The sequence below is a fragment of the Rhinoraja longicauda genome, chromosome 16 (assembly GCF_053455715.1).
Source record: "Rhinoraja longicauda isolate Sanriku21f chromosome 16, sRhiLon1.1, whole genome shotgun sequence".
NCBI classification, from domain to species: domain Eukaryota; kingdom Metazoa; phylum Chordata; class Chondrichthyes; order Rajiformes; family Arhynchobatidae; genus Rhinoraja; species Rhinoraja longicauda.
This window is the reverse complement of record NC_135968.1, coordinates 15,022,680-15,045,995: the sequence shown is the minus strand read 5'-3', so window position 1 is coordinate 15,045,995 and position 23,316 is coordinate 15,022,680.

Below are 23,316 nucleotides of genomic sequence, written 5' to 3'. Positions count from 1 at the left end.
GAGCTAAAGGGCATAGGTTTAAACTGAGAGGGTAAAAATTTAATAGCAATGTGAGGAGCAACCTTTTCACACCATGGTGGTCATATATGGAACAAATTGCCCGTGGAAGTGGATGAGGCAGGTATTACAACAACAATAAAAAGAAATTTGGACAGTTACATGGATAAGAGAGGTTTAGATAGGTCAAATGCATGCAAATGGGACTAACTTAGATGAGGCATTTTGGTCGGCATGGTTGATTTAGACCAAAGGGCCTGTTTCCATACTGTATGGCTCTACATAGATACCTTGGAGTATTATTAATTCAAAGCTTTCAATAGTGTGCCAAATATTGAAAATTCAATGGTCCCATTATATTCTGCCTTTACATTTTTAACCAAGTCTGCGCACCAGGGAATATGAATTTATTATTCCTTTTGAACATGTAACATAAAAGGCAATGACTACCTAACAAAGCACACAGAATCTTCATGTGTTGAAAACTGAAGGTCTGTGACATTTTGAATATTAAACAAAGGTACTAATTCCACCTGACCATGACTTTGATACTCACTGTGGACTAGACATGGACAGGAAATCTGGCTGAGATATCTGGGATGCAGTTGGCTGGAAGGGTTTATGCTTCCTCATCAGCAGGGCAGTGTTGTGTAAACTTGTGTCGCAAATAATGCTTGCTTTGCTACCAGTGATGTAAAAATATATTAATGGTGTGGAAATTGGTGCATCTGCAGAATGATGCACAACCCGTTCCTCTGGGAACGGATAAGGGTCCTCTTCAGATTAGTAATATCGCACACACCAGCTTTTAAATATCACTGGTCTCAACTTTCAATCATAAGCTGCCTATCTGGAATAAAGCATTTTTAATGATTTAGTGCACAGCTTGAAATCAATGTTGATATTTTATGTTTATAATAATCTATAAGAATTGGCACAAGTGACGTTTACAGAGCCATGTTAGGTAAATTGCAGGCTCACTAGAAATGTATCTGACCAGTATTAGACTAACAGCCAGGTACTTCCAGTTCACTGATATCGATGGTTTCATTTCTTGAAAACAACGTACGGTGTTAAATAGTGTAAAACCTTGTATGGTTTTGTATGAAAGTTGCTCAGGGTTGGAAGAATGTGCTTTCCTCACGTCACTGACCTCCAACCACGTATTTACATTAAAACTAATCCTCCTGCATTTTACAACCTGTTCTTATCAGATGTCTCAAGATTTCAGAATTGTTTTCTGAATGCATGGAAACAATAAGATCAAACTTGTCCATTTATCATGTTAGAACTTTCTAGATTCTTCCAACCTCGAGTTTCCATTGTAAGTTGAGAAGGGAATTTATAGACAACATAACATTTCCATTGTGCTGATATATACTTAGCATGTACATATGTGTAGCACTCATCATCAATTTCAATTTCATATCATAATATCCAAGTGGAATTATCCACTTTCGGCTTTCCTTTTATAATTTTTGCCAAAAGAAACAGAATGAGTAAAAGTGCAATATAGAATTGATGTAAATTGAGGGTAAGAAAGAAAATTATGCTGGCCAATTGTCTCTGTGGACATTTATTGGAGATTAATTAAGACACGTGCAATTGGGCAGCCGGGGACAGGTTCCGTACATGTACAAGCAAGCGACAAAGATAGTAGGAGGCAGAAGATAAGTTGTGGATGAAGTGTGACTGGGATAGGATCTGAACAGGATCTGAAATCCATATACGGTTAAACAGAAACCAAATACTCTAGATGCTGAACTTTTGAAATAAAATGAGAACATACACACTATATTCAGGAAGTCAGCCAACATTTGTAGAGAGAGAGAGATAGTGAACATTTCAATCAATGATCTCATGTCAACCATAGCAGTTGATAAAAGATGTGGACCCTGGTGCAATCAAATGTAATGGGAAAGGAGAGCACTTGTGCACACTGTGAAAACCGAATAGGATTCAGGAAAACCATTCTCAGGCACTGCCTTTGGATGTAGGTTTCAATTTTTGATCTTACCTAGTCTATCTACAAACAGTGATATAGTTAACACTTCAGTGTATAGATAGGCTTTGCTCAGTTAGTTTGGCAAACCAGCAAGAGATAAAGCATAGTTTTGTAAACTATTCTTTTACACAAAAGCACCTTTATTGTTGGTTGTATAGCAGTAGAGGCCAAAATGAAGGAAAGAGATTTCCCGGGTGTGCTGTCTATACACCCATAGGACAATAAATATCTTGTTTTATGATTAACAGATCAGGAACCCTGCTGAATTCTAGCTGTCTCATCAGCAGGTAAAACGTCTTTGTGATGATCTCACCTGGATTATCATGATGAGACTGTCTTGAGGCTGTATCTCTGCTTTAGTTATTGGTGATAATTTCAATATGACCCAAGAAACAATTAACCAGTGCCTTTTCAGGACCTCTGGACTTCACTGCCAATTCCCCAGATTTCACTGCCAATTCCCCAGACTTCACTGCCAATTCCCCAGACTTCACTGCCAATTAAATACTTAATGACAATTAAATACTTAAATATAAATCACATCACTATTGTAATTCAGAAAATACAACAGTAACCTTAAACTCCCCAAAAGAGATAGGTGGATGAATGTTAAATGTATTTTTTATGATGCTGGTTCAGAAATAAACAGTTGGGTATTACCAAAATTTGCATGCAACTATTAAAAGAAGTGAATGTGATCTTTGAAGTCCACCTGTGAAATCATTGAGGCCTAGGTTGTAGCCTTGCCTAGAAGCATCTTAACAGCATAACCCTGCCTTTGTGCTGCCACTCCAACAATGCAATGCTCCTTCATTACTGCCTTTCTGACCTGTGGCTCTCCCTCAGTGTGGCTGTTCTGATGGGAGACCATTCCCTCAGTACTTTCATTTAAAGGCTGCAGCACTCCTTCATCGACAGCCCATTGACATTACTGTGCTCCCTCTGTACTCTTTGTTACACTAAAGCAGTCTTTCAGTCCTGATCCTCCAACAGTGTAGTGCTCTTTCAGTATTGCCTGTTAGATATTACAGCAGTCTGTAAGCAATGCATCATTATCACATTTTAACAAAACATAATGTGCCAATTCATTTTAAGGCAGATTATATCTGGCATGTTCAATTTAAATGTGAAGTATTCCTGTAAGTAACATAGACTTTTCACTGAACATATTCTTTCATTGACTTATTCTTTGCTAAGAATGAAAACTCTACCCTCTCAACTGATGCATCTGATGGTAAAAATTTGAACTCTGTCATTATATACTGCCACATTTCCTGGATTAACAGATGTGCCTGCCAATATCCTAAATCGTTTAGATTGCAAGAGCTGAAAATGAAAAGATTGCTATTATTTTCACTTTTGGTGTGCCTGCAATCTTGCACTTCATTTCTTGTGACTACCATAATCTCAAATGGCGATGGTAAGAGCAGGGGAAAAGCCTACAATCCTCATCTCTTCATTGTTTGACCAATTTACCACTCATTTTGCATCTGAAGCCCAGTACCCCATCTAATTTTCATATTCTCACTTGTGTCTATCTTCATATTCTCACTGTTCAAAACTTTAGTATTCTCAGTCTTGAATAAATAAATGACTGAGCATTCTTTCAGCTAGCTGAAGTTGAGAGTTTTAAAAATGTGACCACCCCCACAGAAAGAAAATTTTAATGCACACTGATGCTCGGACACCTAAATTGCTGCACGCTGATGCTCGGACAAAGTTCCTTGGTTCTAGGCACTGGAGCCTGAGGAAACTGCATCTCAGTATCCACCCTATACATTCCTTTTAGAATCTTGCCAGTCTCAGTAAAATTATTTTTGCATTCTTTTCCATTGATTGTCAGGCAATCTTCCTCAAACTCTGCCTACAGGACAACTCCCTTATCCCAGGATTACATTCATGAACATACATCCATACATTACATTTTGTTTTAGCTATAGAGACTAATTCTGCACACTGTTTTCCAAATGTGATCTCTCCGATGCTGTGTACAATCGCAGCAAGTGTCTTCTACTTTTATATTCTAACCCCTCCTGTAACGTACTACTTGCCGATCTAATTGTTTGCTGTACCTACATGTTTATTATCTGCCTGTGAAGAAGCATCTAAATCTTTGGATTTATACTGTACAGTCACAGCTGCTGTGATTTTCTTCACATCCTGTACCTTTAGTTAATAATGGTGCACTATTAAAAAGGGCTAGAAGTGACTTTCTTCATTGCAATGAATTGTCCGATATGCAAAGTTCTGAATTTGTCATCATTATTATTATGTACGTTGGGTTGCTTGTGGTCTCTTTGACAACTAAATATTAAAATCCAAAAGCAGATACTGGAAATATCAAATATAAAAATGACAATACTGGGAAGAACACTCAACATCAGGCAGCAACTGTACAGAGAGAAATGGTCAGGGATCTTTCATCATTGAATTTTAATTAAATAAAAATATGTTTTGTATTAGTTTAGTGCTTCATTGCATTTCACAAGTTGCAGGTCACTTTACAGCCAAGGTTTACTGTAGAATCGTTAACACATTTTTAATATCAATAAACACAGCAGCACACTATCCGGCCCTAGAAATTAGAGAGAAACAAATCTTGAACATTTATCCTGGTACTATGTTGGTGGTAGGTAAAATAGGCAATTGGCCAGGACAAAGTGGATTTTCTACCCATCGGTTACTCTAGCTACCTGAATGATGTCAACCACAGAATGACCTCTATTAATTTGGCACAGTCTTCATACACCATTGGAATACTGGTAATGATGTCCAGGGTGCTCTGAACACATACCATGCGATTTTAGAGGTTTACATTGTATTGATTTGTTTTCTAAAAATAGTAAAGAAGGCTCACTATTTTTGTCTTGTGTCCGGATTTTTGTGTTGGCGTGGGACTAATGTGCCTGCTTTGTCAGAGGGCTTATACTGGCTGCCTCCTGTGCGCTCTACCCATGAATTTCTGTGCTTTTATTTCATTTTCAGGTGTTTGTGATTTATAGATGGATATGCTTTTGTAACACAAAATATTTCAATATATTACTATCCTTAATACAGTCATTGTAACTTGTTGCAAACTTTGACTATAATGGATATTCAACATGGAACACAGCCATACCAGTCTTAATCTTTTTGGTCCATGTCAGTTGAACATTAACAAACCAAACAGAATAAGAAAAGGAACATGGTCCCTACAGTTGTACTAATTAGCACAGTAAGGACAGCCTGAATTAAATGGAAGGGGTCAGAGTTAGTTATTTAAAGGCTAAGGGCTACTTGTTGTTAGCAAGCATCGTGCCATTGGAATGAATCAGTGGGGAATTAATTTTAATCACATAATCAAAGCACAGAAACAGGCCCTTTGGCCCTACTCATCCATGCCAACTGATGCCCAACTAAGCTGGTGCTATTTGCCCACATTTGGTCCAAATCCCTCTTAACCTTCCTATCCAAGTCCCTGTGCAATCATTAATAAAATGCAGGGTTTTTGCAACAACATTGACGGTGAAGTCTGATGCAGGGTTTACATCACTGCTATGTATACTGAAATATCTACTCTAATATATACTTCCAGTGTCCTGACAAAATAACTTGCTATTCTTATAAAATAAACCAGATCTCAACTCGTGTGCACTTCATTACACTTGTAGTACTTACTTGATAGATTGAGCTGACATAAGCCATCCTATTTTTAATGGCATTATTTAGGCCATTAATTAAAAACAGAAGTCACTTCTCTTTTCAGGTTCATTGCTTGAATCTTCAGCATTGATTCTTTTTCTAAAATACCAAGGTTTTGATATATGAATCTTTTTTGTATATTTTTTCAAGTATCCATGATGTATCTGTAATTCAGCAGAACCAAAATGACAATAAACGTGGAACACATGGTGTAAATCTTTGTAGCAGTATTTTTGTGAGATTGTGCTAGCAGTCATCTCAGAACATTTCCCACAGAGTACAAAGATTAGCCAGTTAGTAGGTGTGGGAATATATAGAGGAAAGGGGTGTATTAAAATGAATTTAATTAAAAAGTTACATTGAGGAGAGAATTACGATTAAGGCTCACATTACACTCAAACTAAAATGATTAATATTGAGAAAATATGAACTAGATAAAATGTATTTGAAGCTATGTGACTGCTTTTCAAAGTTTAGAAAACCAATTGAATAAAATTATAATATGAGCTGGCAGGGCAGGTTGTGTTTAACTTGTCTGGGCATTTGTCAAGACCAGTGAAGTCCCACAAGAGCAGAAAGTGTCTACAGCACAAACATTGTTTCAGTAACTCAGCAGGACAGGCAGCATCTCTGGGGTGAAGGAATGGGTGACATTTTGGGTCGAGACCCTTCTTCAGACACATCTTAGTTTCAGTGTTGACTGAATTTTTTCAAAAATTGGGGAAAGGAAATTACATGTCAACTTTCTCCATGCAGTAGCCACCTCGGGTTATGTACCTCAAAGTTGGTCAGGAGCAGAAAGCTGTGATGACTTATTAGTTAATCATCAGCGAAGGCAACTGAAGGCAGTTAACCTGAGAGGCAGAACAAGAGCAGGAGAGTTTAAAAAGTAAGTGGTTGTAGTCTTTTCCCTTTCAGTATCAAAAGAGCGGGTGAATTTGAAAGGAGAGAAGCAATTAGTGAAGGCAGTCAACTTGAGAGGCAGCACAATTTAAAGGAAATCATTGGACTCATTGGAATATCCAAATTGGTTAATTGAGTAACAAATAAAAACAAGGCAAGGTGCACCGGAGTGGCCTATTGGGAGCGACCGTATTGGGAGAGAGGCTCGAGAAACTTTGGCAAAGAGGCTGTGAGGCAAGAATGCTGTCAGAAGCAGATAGGAGAATTAGGTACAGTCTGCTCTTGGGTGAATCTCGTTATTTTGATTGGTTTAATTGCAGTAGTGATGGTAGGTAGGTTGATGCAATGCTCTTCTTGCAGGGTGTGGGAAGTCAGGGAAACTGCTGGTTCCTTTAATGACTACACCAGTAGGAATTATGTCCCGGCACTGCTCAGCAAAGGCAGGGGAACTGGAGCAGCAGCTGGATGATCTCACGACTACAGGTAAATGAGAGCATCTTGGACAGGGCATAAAGCGAGGTTGTCAAGCCAAAGGTCTAGGAGGAGAGAAAGTGGGTGACCAGGAGGATGGGAATTAGACATGGAGTACAGGTGACCTCCGTGGCCATCCCCCTCCAAAATAGGTACAAACACCCTCTTGGTGCCGGCGGGGGCGGCGGGGGGGGGGGGGGGGAATAGGAACAGGGCTGTGATGCCAACGCTGGCACAGGCTCAACAGGGAAGGGGGTCTTCAGACAGAGCCATAGTGGTAGGCGACTCTTTAGTTAGGGGTGCAGGCAGGATAATTCTGTGGCATTAGAATCCGTATACACTCAATAAACCGGGTCAGTAAACTCAGTGGCGGTGTGGGCAAGTTGGGCTGAACGGCCTGTTTGTACACTGTATCACTCTATGACTCTGTGATGCTAAATAAGCTGTCAGTAATGTTACCTCTGACCACTGCTGTGACATTCTCTTTAACCAATAACAAAACTTTACCCTTGCCTCTGTCTCTCCTGCAGCACCTGTAGCCTGTAGGAATATTGAGTTGCCAGTCCTGTCCCTCTGTTAACCAGGTCTCCGCAATGGCTACAACGTCTCAGTCGCACGTACTTATCCATAACCTAAGCTCATCTGCATTACCCGTTCACGCCTCTTGCATTAAGATAAGTGCAATTTAAAGCAACAATCCTTCACTCCGCGCCTTTCTCTTGCCTTTTTGGGGGAGTCCAGAACCAGGGGACACAGTCTAAGAATAAAGGGGAGGTCATTTAAAACTGAGGTGAGAAGAAACTTTTTCACCCAGAGTTGTGAATTTGTGGAATTCTCTGCCACAGAAGGCAGAGTGGAGGCCAATTCACTGGATGAATTTAAAAGAGAGATAGATCTCTAAGGGCTAGTGGAATCAAGGGATACGGGGAAAAGACAGGCACAGGTTACTGATTGTAGATGATCAGCCATGATCACAATGAATGGCGGTGCTGGCTCGAAGAGCCCAATGGCCTCCTACATCTATTTTCTATGTTTCTATGGTCCACTAAACTTTCTGTCATCAGCATTCTTACCAACTTCCAGCCTCCCACATGCCTCGGTCCTGGATAAGAACTCCATCCCCCTCCCCCTCGGATAGGCCGCTTCTGTCCCAGAAGAAACATCAATGGTCTAGAAATCTGACCCCCCTGCCCCCTGCACCAACTCCTCAGCCACACATTCATCTCCCTTATCTTCCTGTTCCTACCCTCACTAGCACGCAGCACTGGAAGCAATCCAAAGATCACGACCCTGGAAGATCTGCTTTTTTTTGTCTTTTACCCAACTCCCTCTACTCGTATTGCAGAACCTCCTTCCTTTTCCTACCCATGTCATTTGTGCCAACATGCACAATGACTTCCAGCCGCCCCCCTGCCCCCGAGGATGCATTAGGATGTATCAGAGGACACTGGGAAGCTGGAGAGGAAATTGCAGGTGCCCTGACTGAAATTGTATTCATGTCATGATGTCCTGACCCCAGGACTGGGAAACTGGAGACTGTTCCACTGTCCTGTCAAATCTAACCAAAGTTGTAGAAAATAATTTAAACTAAATTGTGTATGCTTGTGAAGTAATTTCATTTGAATGCATTATAAGTTTGATTAATTGATGGGAGGGAGTTATAATATAAATGTCAATACAAAGATGTGGTTGCAAGGGATTCAGTGTTGCGAACTACATATACTGGAAACGTAGCATTTCAGAAGGTAAAATAAGGTGCGGTATCTCGAAGTAGAATGACATTAGGACGGGACCGAGAAATAATCTTGGCTCCAAGAAAAGAAGTAGAATCTTTTTGAGTGGAGGTAAAATATAATAAAGGAAAGAAATGTTGGTAGTAGTTTATTGAGTCCCGAACAGAAGCTACACTATTGAAGAGAGTTTGATTAAAGGAGAAGGCATATTATGTTGTAAAGAATTCTAATGGCTTGAGCATTGGGAGAATTTTAGCGATTAATAGAGGTGAACTGAAAAATTCAAGATGGGGCAAGTAGTAATATGCCTCTCTGGCTCTGTAAACCTTCTACCCACACCAATATGTTAGTTCTGACACACCATATGTTGCAATAACATTTCATATGAAACTTATCTAATGCCTTCTGGTGTATCGTTAGAGAGAGACAGCCCTAGCAGATCCACGCCAATGATCATCCACTTGTACAACCTTACCCTAACCCATTTTATTCTACCATTATTCCCATCAACTCCCTCTGCCTGAGATTCTACCGCTCACCAATACTACGGGCAATTTAAAGCAGCCGATTAACTTAAAAAACTTGTGCATGTTTAGAATATAGAAGGAAACCGGAACAGCAAGGGAAACTTAGGGGGTCACAGGAAGAACATGCAAACTCCACACAGACAGCATCAGATGTTGGAAATTAACCCCACTTACTGGAGCTACACTAGCTGACCACTGCGCCACCCCAAATTCTAAGCTGCTCCCCTGTATCCACACATCACTTCTTGAAGGGACCTTTTATTTTAAAAAAATGCTCATGGTGAACACAAGAAAATTTATTTACATGGAATTTAATTTTACGCAATTATGAAATAATTTTCTTTCCAAAAAGAAACTTCAAAGAATTGAACATACTCCTTTCCTTAGAAAGGAAGTGAGAAGGAACTTCTTTAGTCAGAGGGTAGTTAATATGTGGAACTCACTGTCCCAGAGGGCTGTGGAGGCCAGGTCAGTGGATATTTTTAAGGCAGCGACAGACAAATTCTTGATTAGAATGGGTGTCAAGGGTTATGGGTAAAAGGCAGGAAAATGGGATGAGGAGGCAGAGATCAGCCATGATTAAATGGCAGACTCGATGGGCTGAATGGCCTAATTCTACTCCTCTAACTTGTGAACTTGTGAAACTACAAAATTATAACAACTTTTTATTAGCAAGTAAGAAACATATTTATTTAAACTAAATAATTTGTTCCCTGACCAGTCCACTGTGAGAGATAAGGAGCCATTTCAGACTGTGTTGGGAGGTCTGTTTAGGAACACATGCCATTGCCAACAGTCTCTGCACAATCATTCTCTGAGACATTTGTCACAAAGCCCAGCTCTGTGCTCGAGGGGTCGACCGCCTGGTTGACAGACACTGCAAATGTCTGTGAGCTAGCTGCTTGAAGCTGTGTACAGCAAGGTGACTGAGGTTTGGTCAACTGATTCAGGAGGCTGGTAAAAGCTGCAACCTGCTCTGCAACCTGCTCCCATCCAGCCTGTGTACTGTGCCGCAATGAAGTTAGGTCACTATGGAGCTGGCTGAAGCCACAATGGAGAGCATCCCTGATATTCTCAGTGGACAGAATCGCAACAGTCTTTGGTGCTGTCTGCCTGGGGATTTCAAGAAAATTGTAAAGCCTAACTCTTGACCTATTTGCATAGTTTTCCACATCTGGACCCCGACGTGGTCCTTTCCCCATGGAGGTTCCCATAAGTGAAACATCATCGCATTGACTTTCATGTTCTTCTGTGTTAGGCTGTTCAATTGTCAGGGACACTTGCGGAATAGCACTGGCTGCCTCCTCGGCACTGTTGAGATTGGTATCTTCTGATGTGGTCTCTGATGATGTGGTTGACTCATCTATGTTGAGAAGAGAAGAGATCATGAATGATTGTTTGTGTCCTTGGAACTGCTCATTGCTGGCAGCTAATGAGCCATGTTGGGCTTAATGCACATTGACATAATATGTGGCTTAAAATATGATACAGACTCCTGGGGTTCCTGTCAATTTCCACGTTGCTACAGGCTGTACCAATGGATGTCATTATAGGGCCAGAGCAACATTTGGAGTGCAAAATTAAAAGATAAGCAAAAGGTGAATCTTCTTAGTAAACTGTCTGTTCATCTACCTCCAAATTTATTTAAAATGAGTCAGTTATTTTGGTGTCTTGAGTCAGGTTAAGCCAACATTTCATCACCTTTATTCACTTGACCTCTGTGTGGTTTATTTATCTGCATTGTCACTTTAATCAAATGGTATGATTAGATGGCCCAAGCAATCTGTTTTGGCTTCACCTCATGATTTGTTTGTTAATATTTTGATGGGAACTCCTTTCTCTTGGTGATTCAAATATCAGCAAGACAGATACTCAATGTGGAGAAAAATGTTTTTGGCATATGCTTGCCTTCAAACATAGCGTTCAGTAAAAAAGTTGAAATATTATGTTGAAGTCGTACAAGACACTGCAGTGGCCACACGGAGTAGTGGTTCATTGGTTGGGCAGACCGGAACTTTATTCCTTGGAGCGCAGGAGGCCGAGGGGTGATCTTATAGAGGAGTGTTAAACCACGAGGAGAATAGATAGGATGAATGCACAAGGTCTTTTCCCCAGAATTGGGGAATTAAAACAAGAGGACATATGTTTAAGGTGAGTGGGACAAGATTTAAATGAGTCTGAGGGCAAACTCTTTCACTGTGGTGGGTGGTGGGTATCTGAAACATTTGCCTGAGGAGGTAGCTGAGGCCAGCTTACTATAAGCAACATTTAGAAGACACTTGGATGGTACATGGGTAGGAAAGGTTTTGAAAGATATGGACCAAATGTGGGCAAATGGAACTAGATCAGATGGGGCATCTCGGTCGGCATGGACGAATTGGGGTGAAGGGTGTGTTCCCATCCTGTATGACTGAGAAGTTGGGCAGGTTGGGACTTTATTTCTTGAAGAATGAGGGGTGATTTTATTGATATGTGTAAAATGTGTATAAAATCATGAAGTACATAGGAAGAGCGCATGCATGGATTCTTTTTCCCAGGGTTTAATTTAGTTTAGAGATAAAGGTCCTTCGGCCCACCGAGTCCGCACCAACCAGCGATCCCCGCACACGAGGGACAATTTAAACTTGTACAGAGAAAACCCACGCGGTCAAGGGGAGAACGTACAAACTCTGTACAGACAACACCCGTGGTCGGGATCGAACCTGGATCTCCAGCGCTGCAAGCGTTATAAGGCAGCAACTCTACCACTGTGCCACAGTGCTGGGTTGGGGAATCAAGAAACTAGAACACAAAGGTTTAAGGTGAGAGGCGAAAGATTTAATATGAACCTGAGTGACAACTTTTTCACACAGAGAGTGGTGGGTTTTTGGAAGGAGCTGCCAGGCAATAGGCAGCTACTATCGCAACATTTAATATACATTTGGACAGGTACATGGATAGGAAAGGTTTAGAGTGACAGGGTTAAACGTGGCAAATATGAATGACTTTCTCCTGCTAACATTCAGCAGGCTGAATCCTGAGGACCAGCTGCCTGATGAAGCCTGATGCAATGGTGAAAGAGCCAGCATAAAGAATAAACCAAATTAATTTTGTCTTTGGAAACTTAACTATTGCAAAATAGTGGTGGACAATGAAACAATCATCAATTATACTCACCAACAATGGCAGCACCATTTTAAGCATTCCCACTTATGATCTTATCATGGAAGGAATGTTATTGTTCAAGCATCTACAATTCTGTGATGATGGGAATGTCAGGACAATGTTGATATGTTTCATCTATTTGGGACTTCTGGTTGTTTGTGGTTGCGAATGTTTCAGCCCTGTCTGTGGCATGCATGTGTAGAGCTTCATCACTGCTGAATATGGGATGTTCCAGGAAGCTACTGTTACCCTCAGTAGTGTAGTTGCCCATCACAATTCTTTGGAGTATTGTGTGCAGTTCTATAATAGACAATAGACAATAGGTGCAGGAGGAGGCCATTCGGCCCTTCGAGCCAGCACTGCCATTCAATGTGATCATGGCTGATCATTCTCAACCAGCACCCCGTTCCTGCCTTCTCCCCATACCCCCTGACTCCGCTATCCTTAAGAGCTCTATCCAGCTCTCTCTTGATTGCATTCAGAGAATTGGCCTCCACTGCCTTCTGAGGCAGAGAATTCCACAGATTCACAACTCTCTGACTGAAAAAGTTTTTCCTCATCTCAGTTCTAAATGGCCTACCCCTTATTCTTAAACTGTGGCCCCTTGTTCTGGACTCCCCCAACATTGGGAACATGTTTCCTGCCTCTAACGTGTCCAACCCCTTAATAATCTTATACGTTTCGATAAGATCTCCTCTCATCCTTCTAAATTCCAGTGTATACAAGCCTAATCTGGTCGCCCCACGACAGGAAGGATGTGGAGGCTTTGGAGTGGGTGCAGAGGAGGTTTACCAGAATGTTGCCTGGATTAGAGAGTTTCAGGTACAGGGAGAGGTTAGATAGATTTAGTTTATTTTCTCTTGAGCGTTGCAGGCTGAGGGGAGACTTGATAGAAGTATTAAAAAATTAAGAGAGTTATAGATAGGGTAGATGGTCAGAATCTTTTTCCCAGAGTAGAAACGTCCAACACTAGAGGGCTTAGCTATAAACTGAGAGGGATAAGTTTTTTTCACAGTGAATGGTGTGGGCCTGGAATGCACTGCTGGGGTTGGTGGTGGAGGCAGCTATGATTGAGGTGTTAAAGAAGCTTTTGGATAGGTATTTGGAAGTGCAGGGTATTGAGGGATATGGATCATGTACAGGCAGATGAGATTAGATCATGTTCGGCACAAACATTGTTCATGTCCTATACTGTTGTATTTTCAATGTTGTATGTCTTAATACACAACAACCAGGGGCTGAACTGACGCAGAGCTGACATTTGTCCATCGGATGTGAAATCACCTTAATCAGTTGACTGTTATTTATGTTATTTAGCATGTTTGCCATCTTATGCTACAAATGCACTAGACACATCCCTTTTAGTAATCTCAGCATGGCATTCAGTTAGCAGATGGAAAAAACAGGGAACTGGGGTCATTTTAATCTCTGCAGCAAACAAATCATTTTTTTTGATTTGTCAAAAAAAACAGATGTGGATAGATCTGCATGCCACTCCTTGAGTCAAATTGAATCCATCATCTAAAGATCAATTTTGATTAAACTGAATTCCTTAAAGTCCCATTTCATATCATAAAGTTAGAATCAAAATTGCACTGCACAGAATCCATGCCGACTGTGATATCTACACGAAGCACATTTGCCCAAATTAGGCCTATATCCCTTTAGTCATAGGGCCATAGAACTGTACAACACAGCCTTCGGTCCAACCTGTCCAATCTGGGTTGGCATACTGGCATACCCGCCCCATTTGCCTGCCTTTGTCCCATTTCTCTCCAAACTCTTCTTATCCACATATCTGTCCAAATATCTTTTAGAAGTCATAATGATCTACATCAGGGACATGCTCTGGCAATTGGTTCCAGGTACAGAATGCCTTCTCTGTCGAAAACGTTGCCCCTGAGTTTCCTCTTCCCTTTCACCTTAAACCTTTTTCCGACCTACATCCATGATACCTCAAAAAAGACACAAAGTGTTGGAGCAACACAGCAGGTCAGGCAGCATCTCTGGAGAACATGGATAGGTGGCATTTCAGGCTGGGACCTTCTTCAGTGTAATTGTTGTAGGTGGAAAGAAAGCTGGAAGAGAAGTGACAAGGGGAGAAAGCCTGGCATACAGGTGAGGTGGGTTTTGGGTTGGTCGGTGGTTGGACAAAGAGATGAAAAGACAAAAAAGTGTGAGATAAGGAGAAGTGGATAGAAGAGGCATGAAATGTGATGTCAGAATAATGAATATACGTGGAAGGGGACAGGGAAGGGTGAATGGATGCATATTCAGATGGGACACGGAAGAGAGGAGGAAGAAAAGGGTGGGGTTTGTTAGTAGGTTAGGTACCTAAAATTGGAGAGTGCAATGTTCATACCAAAGCAGGAGGGATAGGTCAGGTGCGAGAGCTGGGCTCGAGCAAATCCCTGGGTGAGGGGAGGTATATACTTAAGAAGGAAATCAGGAAGGAGAAAAGGGGGCCTGAGATCGCTTTGCCAGGGAAGATTAAGGAGAACTAAATAGATTTTACAAGCACTCTAAAGGGATTGCACTATCGGCTTGCCAATAGCAAGTGGGAGATAGAGGAACAGTTACCAAACGTTGCCAAAGCAACAGGGTTAACTTAGTGGGTGATTTTAACTTTCCCAATATTGATTGCGATTTGCTCAGTGCCAAAGACATAATTTCTTAGGCGGTTCCAAGAGGTTTTCTTGAAAAGTGGGTGGTATTGTAGATAGTGAAGCTGGTTGTCAAAAATTGTAGAAGGATCATGTCCCACCAGTGACATTTGCACTATCTTCCTGTGCTCCTAGGTCTCTCTGTTCTGTAACTCTCCCCAGGGCCTTGTCATTTACTGTGCAACCCTGCCCTAGTTTACCTTTCCAAAATACCACCTCACACTTATCTGAGTCATTTTTTGTTTCTCAATATGATTTATTCCTGCCACATTTATTATAATATATGTTATAAATATGGGAAAAGGGCAGGTTAATTCTGTGGAGCATGCATATGATCTAATTGAATACTGGAGCAAGTTGTGGATAATATTACAGTTATTTGAATTGTGATATGCACCACCTCCATTAACACATGGGCTGCCATTGAGAATTTTATTCAAGTGCATTTTATTCTGTGCTATTGTACATTAACAGCAGCTATTTCTCCCTCGTGAGATGTGTATTAACATTGGAATATTGTATATTAAAGTGGAATTTTATACAACAATATGTGACGATTTGGGCTGCTATTGGAGAAATACTGTCTCACTGGCTTTCCTGGTTCATTTGTTAAAGCTACTCAGGAGATAGCCTCCTCTTCTTGCACACAGTCACAATGTCTGACATCTGGTGAGTACTTGCAGGCTTGATGCAATACTGGCTTGGTGCTCAGTCAAAGCTGCAAGAGTCTCTGTCATCTTACTTGCAGATTCGGCCAGATTTGTCAGTATTGGGGTAATTTGTTCGACACAAACATTTGCCAGGATACATTCATCCTTGAGAATGGGTTGAAATCGTTCAAGAGGTTCCCTCTCCTCTTCCTTCCCTTTCCAATGTATAAGACCTCTCTGAGATTCTTGAGGTATTCTTCCTTCCGCTGGTGGTTCCACTATGTTGAGCAGGGTTATTGAGGTTAACTCTTCCGATTTACTCATCATATGCAAGGTTTTTGTGGAATATTTCTCTTTACTGGTTGATTCTAATGGTATAATATTCCTTAGTGTTGATGAGTGCAACAGGTCCTCCTCGACCAATCTCTGTGGTGAGTGAACAATTTGTGACGACTCTGGGAATATCTCTTCCTCCTTGTTGGAAACTATTGACGATGGAAGTATTTGTAACGATTCCTGGTCTTGACTGGAGACTGATGATGGTGATGGAGTCTGTGACGATTCCAGGTTCTGCATGGATTCTGATAACACTGGAAGGTTTTGTAACGATTCCAAGTCCTGATTGGAGACCGATAATGCTGGAAGGTTTTGTAACGATTCCAGGTCCGGACTGGAGACTAATAATGGTGGAAGGGTTTGTGATGATTCTTGGTCTTCGCTAGAGATTGTTAATGGTGAAAGGATTTGTAATATTTCCTGGTCTTGACTAGAGATTGCTAATGGTGGAAGGATTTGTAATATTTCCTGGTCTTGACTAGAGATTGCTAATGGTGGAAGGGTTTGTGATGATTCCTGGTCTTGGCTAGAGATGGCTAATGATGAAAGGGTTTGTAATGATTCCTGGTCTTGACTAGAGATTTCTAATGGTGTAAGGATTTGAAATGATTCCTGGACTTGACCAGGGATTGCTAATGGTGGAAGGGTTTGTAATAATTCCTGCTCCTTGCCAGTTATTGGTAATGGTGGATTGTTTTGGATTGATTCCTGCTCCCTGCTGGAGACTGCACTTGATGGACTGGTTGGTAATGATTCCTCCTCTTTAAAGGAAAGTGCTATTGGTGGAATCATTTGCATCATTTCCTGCTCTTTATTTGAGACAAATGCTGGTAGATTGATTTGGAGTGGGGCCTTGTCTCCACTGGTGAAATTTGAAACACTTTGGAAAGATTCATTTTCTCTTCCGGTGGGCTCTGAGCGAAATATTTTGACAGATTGAAGTTCTCTCCTGGTGAACTCTACTGGTGGCTCGCAGTGAAGGGATGACTGTGTTGCTATTTCCAAATTGCTATTGAGGTTTGATGGTTCCAGTTCCAGCTTGTGGTTAGTTTGTTGCAAAAGTACAATAGTCTGGGAGGCCGGTGGCATGAATTCCTGTGCAGCACCGTAGGCCAGTGGACGGAGAGTAGTGTAGGATGCTGCCGATGACGATTCACCTTCTAGAATGAACCGTTTTTCTAGTAATATTGTGGATAAGGGGGGTGGAAAAATGCTTTCCCTTTCACTGCCAGGCTGCTGGACAGATTGGGGAAGAGGTTCTTCTGTTATATTGGTCAGCTGCAGAAATGACGACCATTCCTGTTCCATTCTGACAGGTTTTCGTAGTTGACCCGGTGAGTTGTTGTCTCTACTGAAGAAAGGAGGAACTGGAAGCATTTGGCTCCGTGATCGCTGATCTCCGCCAGGTGAGAGCTGGGATGTGGGTGGTCGAATTAACTCTGCTCTGTTTCTGTGGGATGACGTCCCAATCACCTTCCCTGTTTTCCTTGCAATCCTTGGTGGTGCTGGGATGTTAGGAAATGCTGTGGGCAGCATTTTTTTGTTTCTGTCAGTAGGCTGAGGTGGAGTTTTCTGGAAGATACTGTTGAAGTCTGCAGGATTTGCGCAGGGGAGGTTTGTGTTTGATGATGCTGCAACTTTGCAAGTTAAATCTGGGAGTGAAGATACTCCACTGTTGTCATTGAGCATAGGTTCCCTTGATGAATGAGCCACAGTGACTTGGGCTGATATGCCATCACCTTCCTCTGAAACAGAATTTAAATAATCTTTAAGAATGGAGAAAGACTTGTTTAAAATACAGTTGATGAAGAGTAGCTCAGTCGGATCTTGCATGGCAGAGACTTTGAAGTTAAAACCCTCTAAGTGTGAAGATGATGATAAAGGAATGGTCACTGCTCATGCTTGTTTGTGGACAGAATGATTACCCTTGACTGTGTCGACTAGGGAATTGGGCTGACCAGTGGTAGATCCAGTTCAATGTGAAGAGAAGAAAAGCTGTGATATGGAAATTAAAAGCAATAGAAATAAAACTATTGTGCAAAATGGAGGGATTTAGAGATACTATTGGCCGAATCAGCAAAGCTACTGATACCATAAGCCGAAGCAATAAAAAGAGCAGGCAGTGGGTCAGACTGTGTTATCGGAAAAGTGAACTCAAACTTTCACATTAGTGCCCAAACAATCCATAGGGTGGGTTTCCTCTACTCTGGTTAGTTAATAGAGCATTTTATTACAAAATCCTCACTATCTCTTTCCTAGTCCTTAATACTTCCAAGATTTAGACTGATTAACTACTTTGATGGTAGGGATTGTTCTAGCATTCGATCAGTTAGTTGCAAAGTTACAATAATTCTGTAAATTTATAAATTGAAGCTTTCAAAGCACATTTAGAATATTAATATGGGTCAAAATAAGCCACATCCCTATCACCAAACCTGGGAATTCCAAAATTAATATTTTTTCAGTCCGAGAAAGCAACTGTTCACCACAAACTTATGCGGTCTATTATTGAGTAAACTTTGTACCCATGCTGGAAGTGTTTCATGCCATGTGCTTAAACTCTGTTGATAGCCTGATGTGCAACACCTTATCAGATCAAAAATTACTACCAAATTGTTTAAAAAAATGTTTTGCCTTCAACAAATCTCTGCTGTCCTGCTTAATATTTACGTTATTCCATTGGTGGCTATGAACCTGTCCTAGATCAATGTTTCCAAGACCTTTCCCAGCGCCAGATGAAAACGTAATTGTCTGTACTTTGGACAAGTCAAACCTCCCTTTTTTGAACATGTGAGTAATATTCACCATCTCCAGAACTCTGGCACCACTCTTGTGTTCAAAGGGCATTGGATGATTATGGTCAGCTATCCAGCAATTTTCCCCCAACCTTTCCCTAAAATCTTCGGATCAATCCCGATGAAGTAGAACCTTTACGTTTAACCAAATTTACTAATGCATAAATGCTATCGATGCTTAATGTATGTCTCAATTACCTCCTCATTTACAACTGATTTGGAACCAACCACTTCCCTGGCGAAGACAGATGCAGAATACCAATGTAGTGCCTTAATAATGTACCCAAGCATCTATGTGTATGTGCTTGTCCATTATAGGCTCCATTCCTCCAAATCCCACCCTTTTACAATGTAATATGCCTGACAAATACTTCTGGATTCACACTTATGTTGGCAACTGATATTTTCTTATTTGTTCTCATAGCCTCTTATTTTAGTTTTCAATTCCCCTCTGATTCTTTTCTTTCTGTTCTCACTGATACGTACCACTGATACATCATACGCAGCATATTTTTGTGTTACTTTCCTCTGAACTTCTTTATCATCCATGAGCTCTGGATTGTTAATTCTCCTTTTTCTCTTTATAGGAATGTGCCTTGACTATATTAAACATCTCTTCCTTATAAACAGTTGACTGCTCAGTCATATATTCAAACAGCATCAAAACAGACCTTTCCGTCCTCTGCATCCATACATTTTTGACACCTACAATAGTCCAATGAGCCCACATTAGGACCGTATCCTTCCATGACTTTTCTTTTTAAGGATCTACCTAAATATCTCTTGCACATAATGATTGCAACTGATTCCACAACCTCCTCCAGCAATAGTTCAAGATGTTATTCACTCTGTGTTTACAAACTTTCCCCACAAATCCCCTTTGAACTCCTTCCTCTCACCTAAAACCTGCTTTTATTGAAACACCTACTATGGGAAGAAAAGATTTGTTGATCTCTCCGTCAATGTCTCTCAATATCCTGAATATTTCTATCAGGCCATCCCCTCAGCTCCTGTCCCTCTGGGGAAATATTTGTCATCCATATTAACAATATTGGGATGACAATATGGTTAACATAACAAGTTTGTGTGTGATGCCAAATTGGTGCAATGGACAGTGAAGAAGGTTAAGTAAGATTACTTCAGTATCGAGATGGCCTGAGGAAATGGGCCAAGGAGTGGCAGATGGAATTTAACTCTGATAAGTGCATACTGTTGCATTTTGGTCAGTTAAACCAGGACAGGACTGGTACAATAAACTATAGGGATGTGGAGAGTGTTGTAGAATAGAAAGATCGCAGAGTACAGGTATATAGTTAACTGAAAACGGCGACACAGGAAGATAGGGTGGTGAAGAGGTCGTTTATCTGAAGAAGGGTCCTGACCCTAAATGTTACCTATTCACATTCTCCAGAGTTGCTGCCTGACCCGCTGAGTTACTCCAGCACTTATTTTGAAAACCAGCATCTACATTTCCATGTTACTATGAAGTGTTTAGTATTGCTTGTCTTCATCAGTTAAGGCATTGAATACAGGAGTCAGGACATCATGTTACAACTGTACATGTATTTGGTGAGACCTGAACTTTTTTTCTCTGGAGCATTGAAGGTTAAGGGATGGCCTTATACAGGTTTATAAAATCAAGGGGGGGGGGGGGCATAAAATAGGTGAATGAACGCAGTTTATTTCCTAGATGTTTAAAACTGATCACATAGATTTAAAGTAAGAGGATAAAAAATGTAAAGGGACCTGAGGGACAACTTTCACACAGACAGTGGTGGATATATGGATATATAAGAGGATGCTGTACAGGTGAATATAATTACAATGTTTTGACTACATTTGGACAGGCACATGATAGAAAAGGTTTTGTGAGATTTGGGCAAGCACAGACAAATGTGGCAAGCTGAGATATACGTCTTGGTTGGCATGGATAAGTTGGGCTGAGGGGCCTGTTTCAATGTGGTATAACTCCATGACAAACAACAGGCAGCTCAGCACTGATCCCTGTGGTACATCGCTGGGTACAGACCTCCAACCTCAAAAACAAACCTTCCACTACCATTTTCTAACTCCTATCACCAAATCAATTTTATATCCGACTGGCGTGGTTATCCTGGATCCATGTCATCTCATCTTCTGGGCAAGCTTGCTAAAGTCCAGATGACCATCAATCTCCTTGGTCACCTCTTTAAACAAAAAGCTCAAGTTTGCAGTTTCCTACATAAAGCATAGACACTCAGAATGTTTTCCCAGGGTGGAAATGTCAAATTCTAGGGGAATATAACTTTATAGTGAGAGGGGGAAAGTGTAAAGGTGATTTTTTGAGACCTGTATTTTTTTTTAACAGAGAATAGTGGGTGCCTGGAACATGCAGCCATAGGAGGTGGTAGAAGTGAATATGATAGCAAATTTAAGGTAGTCCAGTGAATACAACAGGGGTGGAGGCACATATATGATGTGCAGACAGATGGGATTGGTTTAAATTAGCATAATGATCGGCACTGTCATCCTGAGATGAAGGTTCTTCTTCTGTGCTCTAATGTGCTATGTTCTATTTTCTAGAGCCATGCTGGCTATCCCAAATCAGTCCTTGATTTTCCAAATGCAGATAGATTCAGTCTCTCAGAATTCCCTCCAGTAGCTTTCCCACCATTGATATTGGGCTCTCTTCTTCGTCTTCTTCTTCTTTTTCTTCGTGTCCAAGGTAAAACCAAATGAGCATGTCCTTTTCCGTGGAAATGTTAGCAACAATGCATTGATCATAGTGATGGCGTCAGGTGTCCTTTCTGGATTATGCTGATGAGATGGGAGGACCTTTGTAAATCACTGAAAGTTGAAACTTTATTGAAGAAATCGTGACACTTCATGATGCTGTAATAATTGAGAATCTAACAAATAGAAAAGGATTTGCAGTTTTCTATCATTTTCCATGCCTCTTTCAGGACATTCCAAGGTGAATTACATCCAATGGTAAAGTTTTGAAATGTGGAAAACATGTCTATGGGTTAAGGTAAATGCCTCATCCAGCTGTTCCTCCGACATCATAATACTTCCTCTATACTGCCTGTTAGGCAGCGTAGAGTTCCCTCATTATTTGGGGTGGTGACCTTGACCTTAATGCCCAAACCCACACAGATGTGAAATGTATTTAAACAGATGTCAGCGTCGTACATTTTTGTGGATGTTGAGAGCTCAGTTGGTTCAGGAAGATTCTTACTTATTCTGTGGGACTGTGCAACCAAGCACAGTAATAGTTGCAATCTTGGTGACTGATAATTCCACACGTCATTTGGCCACATGTGGTAGGTTCTTGAAGAGAAATCTCATCGAAGCCCCTTTGCACTTTCCCCCCTGGATCAGATAAACAATGTCGGATTGTCCTGGAGTGAAGGCAACAAGATCACAACTAGGGAATCATAAAATGTTATGGCAGAGTGCTTGTGGCAGTCTTTGTGATGTTTTTATTTGGCTCTAATCTCTCCATTGTCAGCAAATATTTCTGCTATAACTATCCAATTATTTTCAGTAAGCTATTATGTAACCTATTTTCCCCTGCCCAGCAGCCAGCTCTGGCAACTTTCAGTGAAGGTCAACAATTATTTCCTCTGGGTTTTTGTCATATAATATAGAAAAATAAAGCACAAATGGAGTTTAACTCAGACAAGTGCAAAGTGTTGTATTTTAGTAAGTTAAACCAGGAAGGACTTAAACAGTAAATGCTGGAGCTCTGGAAGGTGTCATAGAACAGAGAAACCCAGAGGTGCAAGTACAAAGGTAAATAAAGTGGTCAAAAAGGTATTTGCATGCTTGACAACTGTAACATGAACACCCAACTCTTGTGCTCAATGGATATGCTTGAAGTTTTTGAAGAGGTGTCTAAGGGGAATGATGAGGGCAGGGAGATAGAAGTTGTTCACGTGAACTTTAGCAGGACTTTGAAAAGGTCGCACATCATAGCCTGATCCCGAAAGATAGATTGCATTGGATTCAGGATGAACTTGCCAACTGGATAATAAGAAAATGGGGTTGAGAGGTAAAAATAGATCAGCCATGATTGAATGGCAGAATAGACTCAATGGGCCAAATGGCCTAATTCTGCTTATGGTCTTGAAAGCAGTTGAGGCAGTCCAGTAAAAGACAAATATGTGGATAGAAACGATTGAGAGCAATATGGGCTAAACATTGGCAAATGAGACTAGCTTGGATGGGACACCATGATTGCCATAAATGTCATAGGGCTGTTTGAGTGCTCTATGACTCTATGATTCTATCTTTGAACTTCATGATTTCATAGAGACACAAAAAACTGCAGATGCTGGTTTACATAAAAGGATATAAAGTGCTGGAGTAACTCGGTGCATCAGGCAGCATCTGTGGAGCACATGGTTTAGGCAACATTTGGGTTGGGATC